General features: G+C 38.2%; 1 protein-coding gene and 1 long non-coding RNA gene across 12 annotated transcripts in view; one reads left to right on the top strand and one right to left on the bottom strand.

Annotated features, from left to right (window-relative positions):
* The window catches only part of EIF4G3 (eukaryotic translation initiation factor 4 gamma 3), a 369,656-nt gene that overhangs the window by 97,708 nt on the left and 253,093 nt on the right, over positions 1-18,855 (bottom strand). The gene's annotated exons all lie outside the window — the stretch shown is intronic.
* Positions 3,865-18,798, top strand: LOC129471925 (uncharacterized). The gene is made up of 4 exons (XR_008653803.1): positions 3,865-4,135; positions 7,461-7,540; positions 16,761-16,852; positions 18,527-18,798. It is a non-coding gene; the product is annotated as an uncharacterized lncRNA (long non-coding RNA).

Raw genomic sequence — 18,855 nt, 5'->3', positions numbered from 1 at the left:
AAAAAAAAAAAAAAAAAAAATGGAGAAAAACTTTTATGTAAAATTGTAGGTCTTAAAGGGATAGCAGAGTCAAGAGTAGTTAAGAGACAGGGATATACTGCATCCTGAGGAAATATTCTGTGTAAACACATGATCTAGAACATGCACTCTTTCTTTTTCTTTGCAGAAATATCCGCTCTTAAAGAAACTGCTAATAGTTAAGTCATGGTTTTTAGTGTAAAATCCTGACTCAGAAATGTTACACAGTAAGTATAAGAATGACAAACATTCTTGCTGTCACTGGCATAATCTCCCTTTATCTAGATTATTTATTTATTCTAATCATAAAAAGACACAGCCATTGAAGAACACTTATAAAGTATAGACAGATATAAAGTTAAAAAAAAAAAAACCTATGTGTTATCTTTGAGACATTGTAAACATTTTGGGTTATTTTATTTCCGAGATTTAAAAAGCATAATTATAGGCACATCACCTATTTAGTTTTATACTGTTTTTTTGTTTGTTTGTGTTTTTTCCCCCACTAAACTTCAAACAACAATTTAACCTTTATAGTTTTGGTCTTTGGGACTGTCCTAACAACAAATTAACTCTGTTAAAATTCTTATATATTCAATCTGCTAATTTTTTTTTTTTTTTGGAGACATGGTCTTCCTTTGTTGCCCAGGCTGGAGTACACTGGCATGAACTTGGCTCACTGTAGCCTCAAACTCCTGGGCCCAAGTGATTCTCCCACCTCAGCCTCCCCAGTAGCTGGGACCACAGGTACCTGCAACCATGCCTGGCTAATTTTTTAAATTTTTTGTAGAGATGGTCTCTTACCATGTTGCCCAGGCTAGTCTGGAACTCCTGGGCTCAAGTGATCCTCCTGACTTGGCCTCCCAAAGTGATGGGATTACAGGAGTGAGCCACTGCAACACTCGGCCCAATCTGCTAAATTTTGATTAAGTGGCTAAAAGCTCGTAATTAGTGCTATGCAGCAGGATAATTTGAAAGCAATCAATTAATAGGGAGACGATTAAAATTTAAAAAGATTCTAAAAAGATAAATAGGCAGTGAAGAACTATAAAAGAGCTAAATGTACATGATTCTAAAAATTAAGGCATTTTATTCAAAAGTAAATAGGAACTTAAAAAACCTTCTTGGCTGGGCATGGTGGCTCACGCCTGGAATCCCAGCACTTTGGGAGGGCAAGGAGGGCAGATCACAAGGTCAGGAGTTCAAGACCAGCCTGGCCAACATAGTGAAATCCCATCTCTACTAAAAATACAAAAATTAGCCAGGCGTGGTCGCAGGTCCCCGTAATCCCAGCTACTCAGGAGGCTCAGGCAGGAGAATCACTTGAACCTGGGAGGTGGAGGTTGCAGTGAGCCAAGATTATGCCATTACACTCGGCCCAGGCGACAGTGTGAGACTCCGACTCAAAAAAACAAAAACAAAACAAAACAAAAACCTTTTTGATTATCTTTAGAAAATACACATAAGGATAAAATTAAACTGGTCAAGTTTCACATCTACTGTCAAGAGTCAAATCACAGCACAGATTTTTTTTTTTTTTTTTTTATTATACTTTAGGGTTTTAGGGTACATGTGCACAATGTGCAGGTTTGTTACATCACAGATTTTTATGAGCCACATCTGGTAGCAAGGATTTGGATTCAGGCTAATGAGATTAAATGGGATTTTTAGAGAGTAGGTTAAGGTTAGAAAACAGAAAAGGGTAAAAAATACAAAATTATACCTACACTTCATTTATAACCATGTAAAATATTTATGTAAAAACTGGAAGGAAAAAAAGAAAAGTTCAACGCTAATACGCAGGCTACATACTTGAACAGTAAGTGGTTTCTCTTTGTTCTTCGATGCTTGTAATGATAATTTTAAATTGGGAGAAATAAAAAAGTAAAACTTTTAAAGCTGATTTTCATTCACTATTTCAAATCCTGTTTTATCCTGTATGACTAATCCACTTTAGTCTTGTTATAGATTTTAGGACAGATTGCTCTTTATAAAAATACTATTGGAACACATTCTTAAAACAGTTAATTTTACTGGGCACATTACAATTTTGTGTATGATTCTGATCTCCAGAGGATCTGGAAAACTTATGGAGTTCATACAGAGTACTCATTTTATACCCCCAAAAACGAAAAACCAAAAATAGCATCATTCCAAATAGGTTAAAAGAATGTAAAAGAGGTTGAGAGTGGTGGCTCATGCCTGTAATCCCAACACTTTGGGAGGCTGAGGAGGTAAGACTGCTTGAGGCCAGGACTTCAAGACCAGCCTAGGCAACAAAGTGAGACCGCTACAAAAAATTAAAAAATTAGCCAGGCACGGAGTACACGCTTGTCATCCCGGCTTCTCAGGAGGCTAAAGTAGGAGGATCACTTGAGACCAGGAGTTGGAGTTGCAGTGAGCCATGATCGTGCCACTGCACTCTTAGCCTGGGTAACAGACTGAGACCTTGCCTCAAAAAAAAAAAAAAAAAAAAAAAAAAAAGAATGTAAAAGCGCTAACTACATAAGACAGGTAAATCTTTAATCCCAGGGTATCCTACTATTAGCTATGCAACAATATAAATCTGAGAGCAATTTTTAGATAAACTTAATATTGCTTCTCTTTACTAATTTCTTTATTAATCAGGTAGTCATCCAAGTAAGTTGTAAGAGTTTAACATTTTTTCTATTTCCTTGGTTAGAGATCTTTATTTTCCTTTTATTTCCTTTCTCTCTCCCTTTTCTTAGATCTTTAGCTAAAGAACACTTGTAGTTAATTGCAAACGCTTCCTCTACCCCTTATATAAATATAAATATAGATAGCTAGACTCTGTCCCTTAAAAAAATAAAAATAAAAATACAATATACTGCACTCCAGCCTGGATGACAGAGTGAGGCTCTGTCTCTAAAAAAATAAGGCCAGGTATGGTGACTCATGCCACCATGAGGTCAAGATTGGAGCATTGCTTGAGCCTAGGAGTTCAAGACCAGCCTGGGCAACATGGGGAGACCCCATCTCTACAAAATAATTTAAAAATTAGCCAGGTATGGTGTCGTGCACCTGTGGTCCAAGCTACTCAGGAGGCTGAGGCAAGAGGATTGACCGAGCCCGGGACATTGAGGCTGCAGTGAGTTGTGATCACAACACTGCACTCTAGCCTGGGTGAAAGAGTGAGACTAGGTCTCAAGATAAAATTTTTTTTTTTTGAGACGGAGTCTCGCTCTGTCGCCCAGGCTGGAGTGCAGTGGCGCAATCTCGGCTCACTGCAAGCTCCCCCTCCCGGGTTCACGCCATTCTCCTGACTCAGCCTCTCCGAGTAGCTGGGACTACAGGCGCCCAACACCACGCCTGGCTAATTTTTTCTATTTTTTAGTAGAGACGGGGTTTCACCATGGTCTCGATCTCCTGACCTCATGATCCGCCCGCCTCGGCCTCCCAAAGTGCTGGGATTACAAGCGTGAGCCACCGCGCCCGGCCAAGATAAAATTTTAAAAAAATTAATAAAGCTGTTTTATTTTCTACATTTGTGGAGATAATTCTCTGGGTTGGCCTGAAGTGCCTGAATTGTGCAGATTGGCTGAAGATCTTGTGGCCCCATAATGGCTAGGTAAGAGACTCTGAATTACAAAAAAGTCTCCCTTGTAGCTCCACATACTATTGGAATACAACATAAACTCCCTAGTTCCAAGGTTTGAAATTAATGTGTCCAGAGTCTGGGTCTCTTAGATTGAAGTCACACAAAACTGAGTCTATGAAGACTTGCCAAGTATAGACACTTCACTAATGCTCAGGGAACAGCCCCAGTGCATTGTCACAGAGTTGTGCATAAACACAGTAGAATGTTCTAATAATGGAACTTTCAGTGAGAGTTCCCATCCTTATCACCTGGTTTTAATCCCTTCTCATCCATTCTTGAAATATTTTGACAATTTTTACTCTTTTCCAAGTTTTGAGATCTACAAGTTGGCACTAAATCATTCTGATTAGATAATATGCAAGAACTTTTGTCCCTCTAGAGTTCCTATAGGCTGTGAATCCTATTCTGTCCCAAATCACCACTTTGTTTCCTTTCAGGAATCTAGGAAAATGTGATGATTTATCTAAGAAACTAAGGTGGCACAAAGAAGAAACCCAGGTGAGAGGATAAATTTTACAATGAAGATGTAATGACCTGAAAAGAATAACAATGGCGATGAAATACGTAAGAATGATGGGCCACTGAGAGATGGCAACCAAAAGAAACACTTGAGAGTTAGGTCTAGTGTTTTTCCGCATCTTCTCAGAGGTTATTTGAAATGTATGCTGATTTGGTAATTAGACTTCCCATGGTATGACAAAATCTTTCTGCTCTATCACTACTTCACAAAGAGCTTGAATTACATGAGTTAGTTTGGTGAGGTCGTAGCACTGGAAACAAAACAGTACAATAAAATGAGGAAACTAGACTTAAATTCTATCAAAAACAGCCATTTCACCTGGGGAGGACAAGGTGGGTGAATTGCTTGAGGCCAGGAGTTCCAAGACTAGCCTGAGCAACATAGTGAGACACCATCTCTACAAAAAAAAAATTTTAAATTAGCTGGGTGTGGTGGCATGTGTCTATAGTCCTAGCCGCTTAGGAGGCTGAGGCAGGAGGATTGCTTGAGCCCAAGGGTTGATGGTTATATGATCGTATTACTGTACCCCACCCTGTGTGACAGAGCATGAACCTGTCTCTAAAAACAACAAAGCCAGATACCTGTAACACAATTTAAATTTTTTTACTTCTAGCTTTCAGGTTAAATATCAAAGTAAAAGTCAAATCCAGGTTTAGTAATTTTATTTATATCCTCAGTAACCACCTTTTGGTTTTACAAATTTTTTCCCTGTTGTTATGTTTCATTTATTTCCTATCTGTATTATTTCCTTTCTTCTACTTTTTCTGCATTTGTTCTTCTTTTAATAATTTCTTAAGGTGAAAGTTGAGGTCAATAATTAGATTTTTTTTTCTTTTTTGAGACGGGAGTCTTGCTCTGTCACCCAGCCTGGAGTGCAGTGGTGCGATCTCGGCTCACTGCAAGCTCCGCCTCCCGGGTTCACGCCATTCTCCTGTCTCAGCCTCCCCAGCAGCTGGGACTACAGGCGCACGCCGCCACGCCTGGCTAACTTTTTTGTATTTTTAGTAGAGATGGGGTTTCACCATGTTATCCAGGATGGTCTCGATCTCCTGACCTCGTGATCTGCCCGCCTCGGCCTCCCAAAGTGCTGGGATTAACAGGCGTGAGCCACTACACCTAGTCTTTTTTTTTTCTTTTCTTTTCTAACAGTTGCAGTTAGTGATGTAAATTTCCATCTATGTACTGCTTTAGAAGTGTGGTAGGCAGAATAATGGACCACACCAAAGATGCCAATGTCTTAACGCTTTTAACCTTGTGAATACGTAGCCCTACTTGGCAAAACTGACTTTACAAATGTGATAATAAAGGATTTTGTGATGAGGAGACTATTATCCTGGATTAACCCAGTGGATCCAATATAATCGAAAGGCTTATTACAAGCAAAAGAGGGAGGTAGGAGAAACACAGAGAGATTTGAAGACGCTATGCTGCTGGCTTTGAAGATGGAGGAAGGGGACACAGCCAAAGAACATAAGCAGTCTCTAACAGATAAAAAAGACAAGGGAATAGATTCTTCCACAGAGCCTCCAGAATAGTCACAGACCTGACGACACCTTGATTTTTGGCCCAAATGAAACCCATTTTGGACTTCTGACATCCAAAACTGTAAGATAATTAATATGTATTGTTTAAGCCACTATGTTTGTGGTGATTACAACAGCAATAGAAAACAGAAATAGAAAATGGGTGGGTTTTCATTTTCATTCGGTTCAAAATATTTTATAATTTCATTTCTGATTTCTTCTTTGACCTCTGCGTTATTTAAAAGTGTGTTAGTTTCTAAACTTATGGGGGATTTTCCAGAGATATTTTTCTCATTGATTTCCAACTTGAATCCTTTTAAAGTTATTAAGCCTCGTTTCTAGAACCACAATACGGTCTATCTTGGTAAATCTTCAATTTGTGTTTGAAAAGAATGTGTATCTACTGTTCGAATGTTTAGTCAAATCAAGTTGGCTGACTGTGTTATTCCAGCTCCTAGGTCCTTAGTAGTTTTCTGTTTACTGGTTCTACCAATTCTGGGTTTTCCAGTTATGTCGATTCCTTATCTCTACTTTTTGAATATGTGAACAGTTATAGCACCGTATCCAATAACCCTCTAATGATTTTGTCTGCTAATTCTAAGTATGTCAGTTATGAGTTCCAATTGATGTGTTTTCTCCTCATCATGGGTCATATTGTTTTCATGGTGTCACTGGGCCAAAAAGCAAGATATCATCAGGTCTGTGACTCCTCTGGAAGAATCTATTCCCTTGTCTTTTTTATCTGTTAGAGACTGTTTGGATTCTTTGCAAATACTTGAGGAATAAACAATATCAATTTTACACCAACTTTCCCAGAATATTGAAGGAGAAAACTCACTAACTCATCATTTGAGGTCTGCGTCGTTACCCAGATACCCAAACAGGACAATCACCAGAAAACTACAGGCGAACATCCCTTATAAATTTAAATACAAACCCCCCGCCCCCGAAAAAAAAACACTAAATAAAATTTTAGCAAGTAAAATTCAACAGTACAGAAAAAGAAAAAAATGTGATGGCCAAGTTTTATGCTGGAATTACAGGCATGAGCCACAGCACCTAGCCACAAGTTTATTTTAAACAGAAAAATGGGGTCATAACTATATGAATTATTCTTCAACATGCTTTATTTTCACTTAAGAAAATCCCTCCTAGCATCTAGTCATTATGCAAATACCAGTATGCAGCATTTCTTTTGAAAAATCTTACATTTTTGCTATTTTTCTTACCATGAAAACTTTTAAATATATCCTCCTAGTACCTTTTTTTTTTTTTTTTTTTTTTTAAGAGGCAGGTTCTCACTATGTTGCCCAGGCTGGTCTTGAACTCCTGGACTCAAGTAATCCTCTGCCTCAGCCTCCTGAGCGGCTGAGATTATAGGTCTGAGCCACTGCACCCAGCCTATACTAGTAATTTTATTTCCAAACATAGATATTGTCAGATTTGGTTCCACAAAGGTTACTCATACTCCTCTCATGTAGGATTTTCTCCATTCTCACAAGTACTTTATATTATATTTGGCAAACTAATAGCTTAAACGTGCTATTTCTACACTCGCTAATGAGGTTAAGCATTTTTTCCTTTTTTTGTTTTTGGTTATTTGTTCTTTCTTTTCTGTTAATTTCCTATTCTCATCCTTTATCCAATCTTCTATTAGATGCTTTGTTTTCTTTTTAACCGACAGGTATTTTCCTACAGACAGGTTAAACTTATACATATTGTCTTTTGATTTCCTTTCTGCCAAGGCAAAACCCAACATTTATTTATTCTTTTCTTTTAGACAGGGCCTCACTTTGTTGCCCAGGCTGAAGAACAGTGGCTCAATCACGGCTGACTGCAGCTTCAACCTCCCTGGTTCAGGTGATCCTCAGCCTCCCACGTAGCTGGAAGTACAGATGCATGCCACCACACCTGGCTAATTTTTGTATTGTAGAGACAGGATTTCGTTATATTGTTCAGGCTGGTCTTGAACTCCTTGGCTCAAGCAATCCACCCAACTTGACCTCCTGTAGTGCTGGGATTATAGGTGTGAGCCACCAAGCCTGACCCCATATTTTTCTTATTATTATCAGTTTATATTGAATTTTCTCTAATCAATATATGCTAACTTTAAAAACAATACCAAAAGAAAAAATACTCAAAGAAAATATCCATTTTAACTAATCTGAAATTAAGGCAGGGAAAAGTCTTTTTTCTCTTGCCTTTAATATATATCATAAAGTAAATTAGAAGGGAGACACAGCGTCTACAAAGCCTATGATCTGGCATGTTTCTCCTCAGCAGTGGGCTGCTATTTTACTCAAGCTATGAATTTTGAGAATCACTAAGCAATACTATTTTTTAGAGACCCTTTTATAGAGAAGAAAATCAGAATGTTATTTCCTATTGTAATGATGTAGGCTATCCTTCTAAAGACACCAAAGTCAGAATGTTATTTTCTCTTGTGATGACTTCAGTTAGCCCTCTGGAGATAATTTTTTTTTTTTTTAAGACGGAGTTTTGCTCATTGCCCAGGCTGGAGTGCAATGGCGCAATCTGAGCTCATCACAACCTCCACCTCCCGGGTTCAAGCAATTCTCCTGCCTAAGCCTCCCAAGTAGCTGGGATTACAGGCACACACCACCACGCCCAGCTAATTTTGTATTTTTAGTAGCGACAGGGTTTCTCCATGTTGGTCAGGCTGGTCTCGAACTCCCAACCTCAGGTGATCCGCCCACCTTGACCTCCCAAAGTGCTGGGACTACAAGCGTGAGTCACTGCGCCCGGTCGAGATAAATTATTTTATTGTACAAATAAAATTGATAAATAGTGACATTTAACTAAGTTTTTAAAATAGGCAATTTATGTTTTAAATCACATATTTCAAGTAGACAAATTCCTGTAAGTTTTCAAGCAAACTTTGATTTATTCACATTCTTATTTTTTTATTAGTAAAGATATGAGATAGCCTATTAATAAGGCATCATTATGGCACAAAAGTAAGTAGAAAGGGCAACAATTAAAACTGAAAATTATTATCACATTATGACTGGTGGTTGGATAGAAGAGAGAATAGAATAATAGAATATATTAGGCTTGTTCTCTGCTTTTAAGCAAGAAAGGTGATTCCTACTGCCAAGAACAGGAAGTCGGAATGACTTTCTTCAACTAATCCACCGTGTAATAGGAACTGAGAGAATTCTAAGAGAAAGAGGCTTAAAAATTCCAGTAACATATATGGTAGACTTTCTTACTGATCAGAAGCTACCTGATTCTCACTGTACTCTGTTTCATCTCCTATTCTGACCAAAACTTCCACCGAGAGCTTGGGTTTTTTTTCCCCATTAACCTCAGTCCTGGGTCTTTAGGATTTTTACACCAACTCTCTTTGGTCACTCTCTAGAAATACTGTTTCAGAATGGCAGTGGTCCAGGTTTCCTGATAGTAAATGCAGGAACCATCCATTTATAGAGAAAGCCAAAGTCCCAATATTATTTTCAAAACCTTTTCTGCTAAAATATATTTTAGTAACAGTCTGCCTCTCTGTTGCTCCTCCTCCAAACAACATAACTGACTCATTTGAACAGCAATAATTATTTTATACAATAGAAGTGCTTATAAAAATTATGTATAAATTATATTTGGGTGTGTTTGGAAAATCTAAAAACAAATTATGTGATGTAAACATTTATAAGAAAATTGTTTTTTTTTTTTTTTTTTTTTTTGAGACGGAGTCTCGCTCTGTCGCCCAGGCTGGAGTGCAGTGGCGCAATCTCGGCTCACTGCAAGCTCCGCCTCCTGGGTTCACGCCATTTTCCTGCCTCAGCCTCTCCGAGTAGCTGGGACTACAGGCGCCCGCCACCACGCCCGGCTAATTTTTTCTATTTTTAGTAGAGACTGGGTTTCACCGTGGTCTCGGTCTCCTGACCTCGTGATCCGCCCGCCTTGGCCTCCCAAAGTGCTGGGATTACAAGCGTGAGCCACCGCGCCTGGCCCAAGAAAATTGTTAATGCATATGAAACCCTAAATATACCATATGCATAATGAAAAAAAAACTTCTAATTTTTCCATTGAACAAATACCTATTTTGTGCAGAGAACAATTCCATATGTTGTTATTTGTAAACGAAAAAGCAAAAGCCAAGAAAAGCCAATACAATTTTGATGTAGAATTGAAAGGTAGTGGGCTTGTAATATTAAGATATTATAAAACTAAAGTAACTAAGGTAATTGTGCTATTGATGCAAGGTTAGGCAAAGAGAAAAGAAGTGGCTCAATAGAGAAACCATTAACCTGAATGCAGTGTTGAAGTGGTGTATCAGCTTAACTAACAGTGTGCCTCCTTATATAAACTGACCTCAGTCTTTGACCATTCCGAAAGAACAGCTGTTGGATTCCAAACCATGATTTTAAGGTCATGGATGATGTCACAGGATTGCAATGTGAGACATCTGTACCAGGGACTAGATACCAGACCCTCAAATTATACCAAGATCTGAGCTGGTGATTCCACAGCCATATATGCTAAACTGGAAGAATACGGTTGAATTCAATTTTTTGTCATTATACTCCAGTTTCTGATATTGCCAGGTGAGGAGATAAAGCTTACTTAAGTATGCAGCCTAAAAGCCCCCACTTAGCTAAGTGTTTGGACTCTTTTCCAAAATGGCATGGAAAATAGAAGAAAACGTGCACCTGCTTCTGCTTTTTTCATCATGCTTCAGCAGGTCCAGTGTGTATTTTGACACCCCCAGGCTTCTGCCCTGCCATGGACATTCCTGTATCTTTATTTTCTTGATTTCACTATTCTTTCTCCAAATCTTTGGTGCTTGTATCTGCTTAGGTGATGGAATTTCTCTCATAGTAGTAAATGACAAAATTATCACAAATTCAACATCCTTTTAATTCGCCATTACACTCAAATATTTTTGCAGCATTTGGTATTGGTATTGTCTGATACAAACTCTTTTTGAAAAGTTCTCTTAGGCCTATATTCATATCACTCTCCAAGTCCTGCTTTTCCTATTTCCATGTCGAACATACTTCTTAGAATCTGAAGACCTCTATCTTGTTTCAAATATCAAATTCTCTTGACTGAACTCTAATTTTTTGATATCTCAAATATTTATCAAAGTGCCACTTAAATCCAAAAATTTTGACGTAAATTCACTTGCATGAGAACGATTCTACTACTAGCTTCAAGGTCTATCTCTTTTTTTTTGAGAAAGGAGTTTTGCTCTTGTTGCCCAGGCTGGAGTACAATGGCGTGATCTCGGCCACCTCTGCCTCCCGGGTTCATGCAATTCTCCTGCCTCAGCCTCCCAAGTAGCTGGGATTACAGGCATGCACCACCACGCCCGGTTGATTTTGTATTTTTAGTAGAGATGGGGTTTCTCCGTGTTGGTCAGGTTGGTCTCAGACTCCCAACCTCAGATAATCCGCCTGCCTGGGCCTCCCAAAGTGCTGGGATTACAGGCATGAGCCACCACGCCCAGCATTCAAGGTCTACCTCTTCAAGCACATGTGCTTCTCTGGTTTCTGATACACAGCAAAGTTGGAAATCTGGCTTTTACCTTTTGGTCAACATCAGTCCCATTTACTGCTCTGCAGTTTTAACATTTTTACCAACCCACTTAGTGTGCACCCTTGCTACTCTACACAATCAAAGACTTGGATACAAGCTAAGAATAATTATTAGGGTTTGAGTTCTTTGAGGATAAGGATTGTATTTTGTTGCTCTCTTCAATCTACCCAGCAACCAGTACAGTGCCTGGCAAATCTGTTAATGAATAAATGACCTGCAATCAAAATTAAACCCAAGGTTAATGTCTCTCTAGAATAACAATACTGGTTAAATCTCTTTGTGTTAAGTAGGTAGTATTACAGTATTCCCATTTCAGAGATGAGGAAACTGAAGAACAGAGGGATTATTAAATTTCCCCTTTACAGAGAGTAAAGGTTGGGGCTAGAACTGAAACACAGATCTAACTTCAAAACCCTTCTCAACTCAATACCCTACCTCTCAAGTCTGCCTTATCCTGCACTTTCTTGCCTGAATTCCAGCTTCATTTTTATCTTGGTTAAAGTTGTCTTTTGCTTTTGTAGCAGGACAGGATGTGCAGTTTGTTGCCCCAACAGCACAGTATGTCATTAGAAAAATAAAATGGCAAAGTAACACTAAGTAGGTTTGCTCCAAAAAGTTCAGTGGAAGACAGTCCGTTAAGCAACTGTTGACACTGAGAACAATCATGACTCCAATGAGGCCACTGAGAACAACGATGACTCCAATGAGGCCACTGAGAACAACGATGACTCCAATGAGGCCACTGAGAACAACGATGACTCCAATGAGGCCACTGAGAACAATGACGACTCCAATGAGGCCACTGGCATATTTTCCAGGCCTCTGTTTTTACTGCTGTTTGCAGCCTTAGGCACTTTTGCATTTTAATAAGACACTTTTGAACCACTTCTACCATCATCAAAAAAGACTGCAATTTAATTCAAGGTAAACCTAGTACAGATGCAAAAAAGTCAATCACTACAGCACAAATATGTAATTTAATTAGGAAAGAGACTATAATACAGTTACCTTTCCAACTACTCAACACTTTTCATCTCCAAATAAAATGCTACAGCTCACTGCCTTGAATATGTAAACCTAGGTGGAAAAAAAAAATCTACTTTCCATCTGACCATCAGTGAATCTACATTACCAGACTGCAAAGCGCAGAGAAATTTGGTCTAACCTTAATACGTGGGAGCTACTATGAATAATAAAAAATACACTCTAACAGAGACCATCACTTCCTCCCTCCTCTCTTCACCTTACCCATCCCAGTATGTATATATCTGTCTCTCTATAAAATTATCAAATGCTCAATGGAAAAGGACTTTGCCTCATTCATCTCTATGGTGCTAGAGGTAGGAAAAGGGCCTGTCACATGGTAGATATAAATTAGCATTGCCAGAACAAATGAAATCAATCTATTAACCAACTTAATTCTGGATTTTGTACCAAAAATAGTGAAGCATGGATTTACCACATTTCTTTTGGTACATCATAAAGACTTATGGTTAAGTCATTCATATTTCTTGGTTTTCCATGACAGTTTCCAGTTTGAGTATCTTCTCTAATGTGTCCCAAAATACGGAGAATAGTCAGTCAAAAGGGTATTCTAATTTATAACTCATTTTAACATAACATTTTAGAGAAGATCTAGAGTCTGTTATTGAAATTTAAAGAAAGAACTGTCAGCAGCTATTTATTCCAACTTTATCTGCTGATATGTTTGTTGAATGATATTAAATCTTATATCCAAAAAAACTGGAATTTTTCTGCACTCTAATGAAAACATCATGATACAAATGGTATCAGAAATTAATACAAAAAATAAATTCTTAAGAAATATTTCCGTTCTCTGCATTTATATTACTGAAGAATAATTGATATTAATAAGAAGTGAGGCATTGCAAATCTTGAGGAATATTAGAAATCATTCAGAACAGACTGGTAGGTACCTTTTGAAATTTGACAATCTATGTTTCACATATATCAGATAAATCATGAGAGAATTGTTTTCGTTTTGTTTTGTTTTTTGAGATGGAATCTCACTCTGGTCGCCCAGGCTGGAGTGCATGCAGTGGCGCAATCTCGGCTCACTGCTAACTCAGCCTCCCCGGTTCAAGCAATTCTCCTACCTCAGTCTCCCGCGTAGCTCGGACTATGTGCACTACCACACCTGGCTAACTTCTATATCTTTAGTAGAGATGGGGTTTCACCATGTTGGCCAGGCTGGTCTCGAACTCCTGACCTCAGGTGATCCGCCCACCTTGGCCTCCCAAAGTGCTGGGATTACAGGCATGAACCACCTCACCCACCCGAGAATTATTATTTGAATGAGACCTAAGACACATATTACTGCAAAATTTACAATTAAACTTGCTTCTGGCTTTAATTATGACAAAAGTAATTCATATGAACAAAAAGATTTCACAACAAACAAGGAAAAACTGAAAAAGTTTTGTCTTTCCCATCTTGCTCATAGGTCTCTCTCCCCAGAGAAAATCATTAGTAAGTATTTCCTACTTATCCTCAGAAAATATTGGTGTATATGCAAGCACATATATGTGTGCATTATACATGTGAATGTGCATACAGGTTTCTCCTTTATTTATACTATACGTACTGTTTTACACCTTGGTATGGCTTTAAAATTAGAGTAAAACTCATTTGTAAGATATATAGAAAAGCCATGTTTTAGGGGTTATTCATGATTTATACAATTTATGGAATATCAATGTATAATATCAGGTCAAAGGGAGGTTTTCCCTACATGATCAGGTATACTGATTTAAATATTTCAAATGTCACTCAAATCTTATTTGAATTCTGTTAAAAACTAATATAAATTATGACAGTCTGGGACTCAATAAATATCTGTTGAATGAATGACAACTATTAATGATGGTATTATGTTACAAAAGCCCTAATAGTTTTTGGATGTTATTGATCATCTCATCGAATGCTGAATGCTATCACATAAATAATGACTTCTATTTTTATTTCTATACTTTTTAGCAACAGGGTCTTGCTATGCTGCCCAAGTTGAAGTGTGGTGACACCATCATAGCTCACTGCAACCTCAAACTCCTGGGCTCAAGCAATCTTTCTGTCCCAGATTCCCGAGTACCTGCGACTACAGGCATGCACCACCATGCCTGGCTAATGTTTAAATTTTTTGTACAGAAAGGGTCTCTCTATTGCCCAGGCTGGTCACGAACTCTGGGCCTCAAGTGATCTTCTCACCTCAGCCTTGCAAAGTGCTGGGATTATACGTGTGAGCCACAGCAGCCAGCCTACTTTTATTTCTTAAACACTGCATTAGTATTAAGGTGATTCCTAGGTTACATGCATGAATTCTGGAATTGGCAGAAACTTGGAGAGAGTTATTAACTAATGAACTGGGAAAGATACATTCTGTGCTTTTTGCTGTCCCTTACTAATTATTCAGGGTGAGCACATTTGACTTTGTATTGCTTGTTATTATCTACCTGTTTATCCAGCTGTAGCTTTATGTATATATTCATCTTTCATATAAAAATATCTTATTTTAGTAAGAACTATTTTAAATGATTTTAACTTTTGAATGCTGAAGTCTAAGATTTATATACAGGATATGTAGCTTAATTTGAGAGGCAATATTATAAAGATGTGGCTATGAGTATAAATTGTAGAGTTGAAATTTGAATTCTGATTCTACCACTTATTAACTCTATAACCTCCAACAAGTATCATCTCCTCCATGCCTCATTCTCCTCTTCTGTAAAGTAAGGATAACAGAGTTGTTGTGAGGGTTAAAGAATTTACCAGTGTCTGATAAATAGCAAGCATTTAATCAATGATAGCTACTGTTATTAAAATCAACAGGCCAGGCATGGTAGCTCATGCCTGTAACCCCAGCACTTTGGAAGGCCAAGGCAGGAGGACTGCTTGAGGCCAGGAGTTAAAGACCAGCTGGGCAATATGGCGAGACTCTATCTCTATAAAAAGTTAGCTGGGAGTGGTGGCATGCACCTGTGGTTCCAGCTACTCAGGTGGCTGAGGTGGGAAGACTGCTTGAGACCAGGAGGTCAACTCTGCAGTGAGCCATGTTTATGCCACTGCACTCTAGTCTGGGTGACAGAGCAAGACCCTGTCTCAGAAAAAAGAAAAGAAAAAAAAAAAAAAAAACTACAATTTTTTCTTACCAGGGTGGTGATTTTAAATATACCTGATTTGTTACTATCAGATACCCTAAAAAACAAGACAAAACAAAAACCCAACAAAAACATCAACACAAATCTATACATTTGCGGAAATGAGTAAATAAACATTTAATAAAAGCTCTCAGGGGATAACAGAAAAATAAAAGCTTTACTAATCCTGGAGATGTAAAAGAAGTTGGAGAGGTAAAATATATACATATCAATATGCATAAAGTACTACGAGTGTTTTAAATTGACATAATTATATTTATATGTTTAAGGGTTTGAGAAATTACCAGAATAGAAAACCTTGTGAACAGAGTCATATTGAAAAATTGAAAAAAATACATATATTTTTTGAGGTGGAGGCTCACTCTGTAGCCCAGGCTGGTGTGCAGTGGCGTGATCTCGGCTGACTGCAACCTCCGCCTCCTGGGTTCAAGCAATTCTCCTGCCTCAGCCTACTGAGTAGCTGGGATTACAGGTGCCAGGCACCACACCCAGCTAATTGAATTGAGCAGGCTACTTAATGTGGTCTAGGTTGAAGACAGCATCAAGGAAACAATGCAGGAATTAACACTCATCAAATAGGTGTGGGAGATTTGCAAAAAGATCAAAAAATAATATTAAAGCAAAGCTAGGATGAAATAATGATAGAGTTTCAAGGCTAATCTGGGAGCCTGGATCTTCTACCCTTGAAACGACTATTTCTACAGGTCTTAGACAGATATCTGGCATCCAGCAGCAATATTTTCTCTGAAAGAATTTTCTGGAAAATGTGCACTTTAAATACTTTTCCAGAGAAGTCTGAAAGCAGAGTTGTAATAGCTGAGGTGTAAGATAATGACAGTCTGTGAAATGGAGTGAAAAGAAATGGGGATTGAACAGATGGGTGAATAAATGAATGGTTGGATAGCTGGAAAGAAGAGACAGATCCAGAAGGGTCTCAGGTAGGAGAGCTGAAGGAAGACTTACAGAGGGTGGCTGAACTGGGCCAAAAACATAAGGGACCAAGTTACAAACAAAGAAACAGCAGAATCACTACTTCTAAAACACAGATCTCTTATGTTCTGATCATGAAGAATCGCTCTGCTTTGCTGGCCCAACTGGGTATTTCATATCTGTGACATCGAGCAATGCCTCTAGAATGATTGCTACAGGTGTTTTTTGGTTTTTTGTTTTGTTTTTTTGACAGGGTCTTACTCTGTCCCCCAGGCTGGAGTGCGGTGGTGTGAACATGGCTCAGTGCAGCCTCAATCTCAAAGGCTCACGCAATCCTCCCATCTCAGTCTCCACAGCAGCTGGGATTACAGGCACACACCACCACGCTTGGCTAATTTTTTATTTTTTTATAGGGACGAAACGTCTCCGTATGTTGCCCAGGCTGGTCTTCAACTCTACAGGTGGTACATTCAATACCAAGTTGAGAACACCCTCTCAAACTGAGGTAAAATGTAACTAGTAGTAAAGTAGTAAGACAGAATAAAAACAATACAGTTTTTATTTATACACTATATAAGTAATTGTTGTATAAATTTATTTATACACTATATAAGTAATTCTTGTATAAATTTATTTATACACTATATAAGTAATTCTTGTATAAATTTATTCATACAACAATAGCATAATGTGTCAAAAGATGACATAATATTTGGCTGTACACAAATACTCCTGTATCTCTGATACTGTCAATTGTGGTGTTCTTGTTGAAATTTACTTCCCCAATTTCTAAGCTATAACTTCCCTAAGCAAATCCTTATATAGATGCTGGTGGCACCACCGTATCATACTCATTTTTCTTTTATTTGAGACAGAGTCTCACTCTGTTGTCCAAGGTGGAGTGCAGTGGTGTGATCTCAGCTCACTGCAACCTCCGCCTTCTGAGTTCAAGAGATTCTCCTGTCTCAGCCTCCTGAGTAGCTGGGACTACAGGCGTGCACCACCATGCCTGGCTAATTTTTCCTATTTTTAGTAGAGACAGGTTTCACCATGTTGGCCAGGATGGTTTCGATCTCCTGACCTCGTGAGGCATGGCCCACCTCGGCCTCCCAAAGTGCTGGGATTACGGATGTGAGCCACCATGCCAGGCCCCTCTTTTTATATGTATATATATATAATATTTGTTGACATATAATTTATGTATCATAAAATTAACCTTTTAAAACTATACAATTTAATGGTTTGTGGTATATCCACAGTTGTATGACCACTACTACTATCTAACTTTAGAATACTTTCATCACCCCAGAAAGAAGCTCGGTATGCATTAGCACTGCCTCCCCACTCTCTTCTCTCCCCAACCCCTGGAGAGCACTAATTTATTTTCTGCTTCTATGGATTTGCCTATTCCAGACATTTCATACAAATGGAATCATATAAAATGTGGTCTTTTGTGACTTTTTTCGCGTAGCATAATGTTTTTACGGTTCATCCATTGTACACCATGTGAATTTCATTCCTTATCATGGTCCGATATTCCATGGTATGTATATATCACATTTTGTTTATTCATGCATCAGTTGATAAACTGATTCGGGTTGTTACCACTTTATGACTGCCCTATTTTTTCCCCCATTCTTCTGAATTTTCTTTGCCTTTCTTCCTAATTTTCCACTCCTGCCAAAGCAGGAAGTTAATGATGGTATTACCATCCTCAACTGCAGATTTTCCTTCACTGTTCTAAGCAGGCCTTCTCCTTTACCAATCACAGCAGAGGTCACCTTGAGATGTGTCTACTGTGAAGATAAATGACATAATGGGTACAAAAACTTTTAATCAACATTATACATGCAAATGGCCTATCCTAAGGGATTTTCCACCATCTCATGTCCCAGATTTTATTAAAAACATTTCAGAAGGTATCAACTTCTTGAGCTTCCTTTCTTTGGAAGATAAATTCCTCAGGGCAAAGATCATGATATCCAACTCCTCTGTGTATTAGAAGAGTTCAAAGGGAACATTTGGGCTCTTAATACAAGCTGAAAATAGAAGTATCAATATTATTTAACATTCAGAGTGCTTAATATGTGTCAGATGTTGTGCTAAGTACTTTACATACATCACATTTTATCTTTACAATTCTATAAGGTAAATACTAGTATTATCTTCATTTTTCTAGATGAGAAACAGACTCAAAGAGGTTAGGAAATTCACCCAAGGTCACAGAGATAGACAAGGAAAAAGGGTAAGACTCAGGAGTGTTTGTTTCTGTTGCTTTGATCTTACCACTAAATTTTACTGCCAGTGTTTAATCAAACACATGAAAAACTACATTCAGATCCTATGCCTATGTAGGCATAGGCATACTTCGAAGATATTGTGGGTTTGTTTCCAGACCATGGCAATGAAGTTAATATTGCAATAAAGCAAGTCACAAATTTTTGGTTTCCCCGTGCGTATAAAAGTTATGTTTCTACTAAACTGTAGTCTGTTAAGTGTGCAATAGAA

This window comes from Symphalangus syndactylus, chromosome 22, assembly GCF_028878055.3.
Source record: "Symphalangus syndactylus isolate Jambi chromosome 22, NHGRI_mSymSyn1-v2.1_pri, whole genome shotgun sequence".
NCBI lineage: Eukaryota > Metazoa > Chordata > Mammalia > Primates > Hylobatidae > Symphalangus > Symphalangus syndactylus.
This window is presented reverse-complemented; position numbering and strand designations above follow the sequence as displayed.